The 7,705-nt window shown below is 27.1% G+C and overlaps 1 protein-coding gene across 1 annotated transcript in view; it reads left to right on the forward strand.

Moving 5' to 3' along the window:
* Positions 1–1,615, forward strand: part of LOC111682088 — a 37,076-nt gene extending 35,461 nt beyond the window's left edge. Inside the window, exon 6 of the mRNA XM_046953805.1 lies at positions 1–1,615. This exon is cut by the window's left edge and continues 1,234 nt beyond it. The gene's annotated coding sequence lies outside the window, so the exon portion shown is untranslated.
* The last annotated feature ends 6,090 nt before the right edge of the window (positions 1,616–7,705 follow it).

The raw sequence follows: 7,705 nt of genomic DNA on the forward strand, positions 1-7,705 counted from the left end.
GTAAGCTGTCAGAAGGTAAGACTTCAAAAGAGATACCCTGCAGTTTTGTGGACACAAAAATAAGTATTAAACAGCTTATACCCAACAAAAAAACGAAGTACTTCCAAAAGAATCACATTTCTCACTACTTCAAGATTGGCTATTGTGATTTTTTACCTTCTGTGGAAGTGATGTTTAATGACTTCCGAAGAAGTGAAATTTGTTCTACTTTTTCTATGCAGAATATATTTTTTTGTTCTTACTTTTTGTGAGATAAAAAATTTTATTTTATCTCACAAATTAGTTGTATTCTATAATAATACAATTTCACTTCCGAATAACTTTCAAAAACCAACATTAAAATTACTTTTTGAGAATGACTTCAGAAGTAGTGAATTTGGAAATAAATAAAAAGAACGTCCATCCTATGACAAGCCTCGGGTAAAATAATCACTTTTTCAGGTCTTTTTCAGTGTTTCCACGTAGTAAATTCTACTTCTTTTTCGCTTTCTTGGAAGTTCTTTGTTTTTTTTTTTTTTTTTACTGGGTATTAGACACTCAAATGTAAGGACCTCTAAGGCTAAAAAATTTCATGAATAGTGTCTACATATAAATTTTGTTTACATCTAATTTATATCCAACATAAAAATTACTTCCTGAGAATGACTTTAGATGTTGTGAATTTGGAATCATATAAAAAGGACATTCCTCCTATGACAAGCTTATGTAAAATTATAACTTCTTTATGTCTTATTCACTACTTCCATGTAGAAAATTATGCTTCTTTTTCGCTTCTTTGGAAGTTCTTTTTTGATGTGTACCTAAAATAACATTTTTAGAAAATGTTTAAATTGAACTAATTTAATCGCCTTAGAATTTTATAAAGATCCATAATATATTTTAAATTACTATCACGCCAGTTTAAAGAAATTATAAAAATTTACCACGCAAAACTAGTCACATGTACAGCAGGATAACTAACTATTTAAATAGTGCGTGAGAAATACTACAAAAGTGATAAAATATATGTAAATATTTATCGAAAAATAAGTTGAAGTATTTTCCTTTAAAACTGATTAAAAAGATTATTTAATATGTAAATAATTGAAAATATAAATACATACAAACAATATTATACATATACATATGTGAATACATTAGGGCATTTCCATTTTTTATGAGTTCGCACAGACACCATGAAAAAGCTTTTTTGGAATTACTTAAATCGATCAATATTCATAGCCGATTCCTAATTTAAGAGTTTTACTACTTAAGAAGAAGCTGAAATGAGAAATGAATATTTATTATTTATTCTATTTTGTTTGAAGCAAATAAATGATCACTTAAAGAATTTAGTCAAGTTTTCAATCAATACTAGTGTATAGCCTACAGTCTAGACAATGGTTTAGTTTAAGTCTGAGTTACAGTTTGGACAATAGTTTTTCAGTATTTTGGATTGTTGTTGTGTAGCATAAATATGTGTTGCATAGACTGTTATCTTAATATAGTCGGGGCTATAGTCTTGTCTATAGTTTGGACTACAGTCTTGTCTATAGTCATGACTATAATCTTGTCTATAGTCTGGACTATGGTCTTGTCTATAGTCGGGACTATAGTCTTGTCTATAGTGTGGATTAAAGTCTTGTCGATAGTCTGGTTTATAGTCTTGCCTATAATCTTGTCTATAGTCTGGATTATAGTCTAATAGTAATATAGTCTTGCCTATAGTCTTGTCTATAGTCTTGTCTATAGTCTGAACTACAGTCTGGACTATAGTCTTGTCTATAGTCTTGTTTATAGTCTTGTCTATAGTCTTGTCTATAGTCTTGTCTATAGACTTGTCTATAGTTTTGTCTATAGTCTTGTCTATAGTCTTGTCTATAGTCTTGTCTATAGTCTTGTCTATAGTCTTGTCTATAGTCTTGTCTATTGTCTTGTCTATAGTCTTGTCTATAGTTTTGTCAAAAGTCTTGTCTATAGTCTTGTCTATAGTCTTATCTATAGTCTTGTCTATAGTCTTGTCTATAGTCTTGTCTATAGTCTTGTCAAAAGTCTGGACTATAGTCTTGTCAATAGTCTTGCCTATAGTCTTGTCTATAGTCTTGTCTATAGTCTAGACTATAGTCTTGTCTATAGTCTGGACTATAGTCTTGTCTATAGTCTGGACTATAGTTTTGTCTATAGTCTTGTCTATAGTCTCAACTATAGTATTTTCTATAGTCGGGACTATAGTCTTGTCTATAGTGTGGATTAAAGTCTTGTCGATAGTCTGGTTTATAGTCTTGCCTATAATCTTGTCTATAGTCTGGATTATAGTCTAATAGTAATATAGTCTTGCCTATAGTCTTGTCTATAGTCTTGTCTATAGTCTGAACTACAGTCTGGACTATAGTCTTGTCTATAGTCTTGTTTATAGTCTTGTCTATAGTCTTGTCTATAGTCTTGTCTATAGTCTTGTCTATAGTCTTGTCTATAGTCTTGTCTATAGTCTTGTCTATAGTCTTGTCTATAGTCTTGTCTATAGTCTTGTCTATAGTCTTGTCTATTGTCTTGTCTATAGTCTTGTCTATAGTTTTGTCAAAAGTCTTGTCTATAGTCTTGTCTATAGTCTTATCTATAGTCTTGTCTATAGTCTTGTCTATAGTCTTGTCTATAGTCTTGTCAAAAGTCTGGACTATAGTCTTGTCAATAGTCTTGCCTATAGTCTTGTCTATAGTCTTGTCTATAGTCTTGTCTATAGTCTTGTCTATAGTCTTGTCTATAGTCTTGTCTATAGTCTTGTCTATAGTCTAGACTATAGTCTTGTCTATAGTCTGGACTATAGTCTTGTCTATAGTCTGGACTATAGTTTTGTCTATAGTCTTGTCTATAGTCTCAACTATAGTATTTTCTATAGTCTGGACTATTGTCTTGTCTATAGTCTGGCCTATAGTCTTATCTATAGTCTGGACTATAGTCTTGTCTATAGTCTTGTCTGTAGTCTTGTCTATAGTCTTGTCTGTAGTCTTATCTATAGTCTGGACTATAGTCTTATCTATATTGTTTACAGTCTGGACTATAGTCTTGTCTATAGTCTGGACTATAGTCTTGTTTATAGTCCGGACTACAGTCTTGTCTATAGTCTGGACTATAGTCTTGTCTATGGTCTAGAATATAGTGTTGTGCATAGTGTGGACTATACTCTTGTCTATAGCATTGACTATAATCTTTTCTATAGTATTGACGATAGTATTGTCTATAATCTGGACTATACCCTGCATTATAGCATTCTCTGAACTAATTTCTAGTCTATAGCCTCGTTTATTGTTTGGAATTGGCCTGATCGGATTTTTTACCCACTTTTGGCCGATGTTATAGTCTTTATTTTAGTCTTGTCTTGAGTCAGATTTAATGTAGTACCAAAACTGTAAACTGATCTATAATCACATAGACTTTTTAGCTACTAAATCGTTGATGAGAAGCCAAAAGGTATTTATCAAGCTATCATGGCTTTATAAATCACTATGCACAGTGGTTAGGGATGTTTTAACTGAAAATGTACTTAAATTTTTTAAGTTTCTTTTTTTTAGTTTTTTAGAAAATATAAAATCGAAATGAAAAATTAAAAGCAATATTTTTTTTTTAATTTTTTTAAAAATTTAAGTAAAATAAATTAAATAAAAACGAAAAAAACGACAAATTTAACAAATAAACAAAACATATCAAGCTAAAAGACACAAAATAGAATTTTACTCTTAAATTAAAGAAAATTTATAATAATAAAAAACTAAGCTAAATAAAAAAGATGAGGAGAAGTGAAAGAGAAAAAAATTTAAGCAACTCAATGTGATTTTTTTAGTAATTAAGTTTAAATTAATTTAGAAATTTTTAAATTAATTGAAATAAAATAAAAATAATAATAATAATAATATTAAAAGAAAAAACATTTATAAAATGTAATAAAAATATTATTAATTTAAAATATATATAATTTTTTCGGTAATATAATGGCTGAATAAATGAGTGCAGAAATTTTCTAAATAAAAATTTAGAAACAAAAATTCAAAAAAATTATCTAAGAAAAAAAAAACTAAATTATTAAAAATATTTAGTTTTAAATAGAGAAAAATAAAAAAAATTAATAAAGTATACATAACATATTAAATAAAGTTACTAAATAAATAAATTAATTAATTAAAATTAAGAGAAAATAGTTTTAAGAAAAAACCTTACAACTAAAACATATCAATTCCACAGTGAATATTTAAAGAATGAAAAAAAAAATTGAAAACCAAAGAAATCGATACATATCAGTTGTTTTAAACCAACAAAATCTTTTATTAGTTTTAAGCTTAAAAATATATATATTATTTAAAAAATATATATACACTTTATTGTTATTACAAAAAAATTTAACTCAAAACCTAATGTTAGTTTAACTAAGCTTTTTTTACTTTTATGTAAAATTGTTTTCGTTTTTTTTTAGAAAATTTATAACATCAATTACATATCATGAATATAATTGAAACTTTTATGAAAAACTTTTCTAACATACAACTGTATTTTTTTTTTTTGTTAATAGTTTTTTTTAAACTGCACTGCCTTACATTTACAACAAAAAAAAAAAAGAAGAAAAAAATTTTAAATTGTTATTGCACATTTTTTATATGATTTTGTATAAAAAGATTTTTTACTTAAATTTCAATTGGTATATTTTAGAAATTTAGAAAATTTTTAGACTTAAAAAGTAAGAAATACCTAAAATTAATTGTTAAATTTGTATAAAAAAAAAATATTGAAAAAAATATATATACATGAAATTCATGTTGCATCATAAACATATCATATAATTAATGCGCTAAAAAATTTAGAAATATTTACTTAATTAGTTAAATTAATTTAAATTACTAACACATGGGCTTTATGGCTTTAAATTATTGAAAAAAATTTTTTGATTATTTAAAAATTTCATTTAAAATTTTAATTTAAAATACGAACATTAAACCGGTTTGGGGGGGGAAATGATTACATTTTTAATTACAATTATATTTAACTCAAGCTCTTTCAATTACAATTACTTTTAATTGTAATTAAAGTTTTGCCAATTACAAGTTTAACAAATTACAATTACTTGTAATTGTCAATATTGTTTCTTATAATTACATGATATTTTAATTACTAAATTGCAATTACAAGTTTTAAACTTCAACTAAAATTACAATTAATTGTAATTGCCAAATCTTTAATTGCAATCACAAGTAATTTGAATTGGTTATTGATCCATTACGAATTACAAGTAAATTTGAACTTTTGTTCATTAAATAACATGTAATTTATAATTATTGATAACTAAATTGCAATTACAAGTAATTGTAGTTGTTAAACTTACTTACAATTACAAGTAATCGAAATTTTTAAAATTCAATTACAACTAATTGTAATTTTTAAACTTAAATTGTAATTGGTTATTGATCAATTACGAATTACGAGTAATTCTAAATGGTTTTTGTTCAATTACACATCATAACTACTTAGAATTGATCATGTAATTAATTACTTTTGTGTAATCATTATCCCCCCATGACTGACAAAACCCATTCATACATCTTAATAATAGATCATGTCCTACCTTACTGTATGCACCATTCAACTGATGAAATTGAAACTCATAATGAAATCAATCTTACTTTGCAATCGATCACTTTATATAAGATACATTGATCTCTAATAAAAGTTTTGTTTCTCAATTCATTAATTGAAATTTACAATCTAATACATGAACTGTTTTTTATTAAAAACAATCACTAACTGAAAACGAAAAATTATACAAAAATAAAAAATAAACAATCGTTTTACAAAGTTATTTTACTTGATCACTTGAGCTAATATTGTGTTCTTTCAAATAAAGAAATTATAAATTTGTTTGACCTTTATTGTTCCTTAATCAATGATCGTTAGTTCAGGTTTGCTTTAAATTAAAGAGAAATCGATCGCACCAAAGAATCACTGAACGAAAAAAAAAAATTATTTCATTTACAATAAAGAAAGCGATCATTTGCCCTAGTATTTATTTTCTCTTTTTTTTATATATAAAACAAATGATCAATGATATTTTAACAGAAAATTCGATTACTATATAATTCATTTCTATAACTAGTGATCTTTTTTATACAAAATAAAGAAATCTTGCAATAGTGATCACTAAATTAAAAATAATAATTGATCAATTATTAGTACAATTGTTTACAAGAGAGAAATGATTATTGATCGTTTTTGTTTCTAATTAGAAATGAAATGATAAGCTGACATCTTTTCTACTATATAAAATTGATCGCTATACACAAACAAATCGATCATTGGCCCAAGTAGTTTTTTTTATATAAAACAAATGACCAATGATTTAATTAGTACAATTGTTTACAAGAGAAAAATTATCATTGATCGCTTTTGTTTATAATTAGAAATGAAAGGATTAGCCGATATCTTTTCTACTATATAAAATTGATCGCTAATTCTAGAAATACAAGCAAATCGATCATTTATATAAAACAAATGATCGATGATTTAATATAAGATTCTATTGTCAATACTTTAATTAACTAGTGATCTTTTGTTCTCTTTTAAAAATAAACAAACATTTTGCAACAGTGATCAATAATAAGAAATGAAAAGAAAACTTGTCTGAGATCTTTTCTACTAAATGATCGTCAAGTTTTTAAATGTTTAAATACATATGAAAAACGTGACTTTCTTCTTAGCGATCGTTAGATACAATCTTCTATACCAATACGTCTTCTTTTTCTACATAAAACAAGCGATCGTTTTTTAAAATATTTGTTGGCAATAAAAAAGAAATTTTTAATGTACGAATAGAAATATTACTTCTAAAATTCATTCATTCTTTTCGAAATAAAGAAACTCTTGTTCTAGTGATCACTTGCGATTTGAGGATTTATAGTGATTTTTTTTTGAATAACGATCGTTTACATAACAGTAATCGTTATGTGTTTCCATACAAAATGTATCAAATGATTGTTAGATTGTTAGTTAATAAAGAGAAAAATCGATCGTTATTCACTAAAGTGTACTATTTCAAAAGTGTTTCCTTAAAAGAGAGAGCACATGATCATTGCCAGTGATCGATTCATATAATGAATGGTAAGGATGAATGTCGGAGTGCTTTACGTGAGTACCTGGCATAATGCCCTATTCCACGGTGATACTTTTACAACCACAGGGTGAGTAACAAGTAAACAACTCACCACTGCCCATTTGTGTATCTTACACGCAGGTTGCAATTTTTGTACATGGACTGAGCCGGTCCCTGTACAAGCACTTTGCTCGAGTACTTGAGCTATCTAATCTCTGACGATTGCTGCCCCGTTGCTTAACTTCCGAAATGTAAAACATCACTTCCGTTTACAACTACGCAGATGGGATGACCTCTGTTGATTTGGCAACAGCTCCTAGAGACGTAACCGGTAGACCAAAGAGATGAATCCATCAAATAAGCCGAGACTTTGTTCTTACTCACATGGACACACTGTTGTAATTCTAATATGAACAGAGTATACTCTGAACATATCTGGACAAGGAAAGAAAATTCAATGGTATCATTTGTAAATGATACCTTCCATTCATCATCATACAACCCAGCACACATCTTATTTATACGACACATTCATAAGAGAAAAGCATACGACATATTTATTATAAGTAGACGGTTGGGTGAGGCCTGCCGTACCCC

Source organism: Lucilia cuprina, chromosome 6 (genome assembly GCF_022045245.1).
Source record: "Lucilia cuprina isolate Lc7/37 chromosome 6, ASM2204524v1, whole genome shotgun sequence".
In the NCBI taxonomy this organism is placed as follows: Eukaryota; Metazoa; Arthropoda; class Insecta; order Diptera; family Calliphoridae; genus Lucilia; species Lucilia cuprina.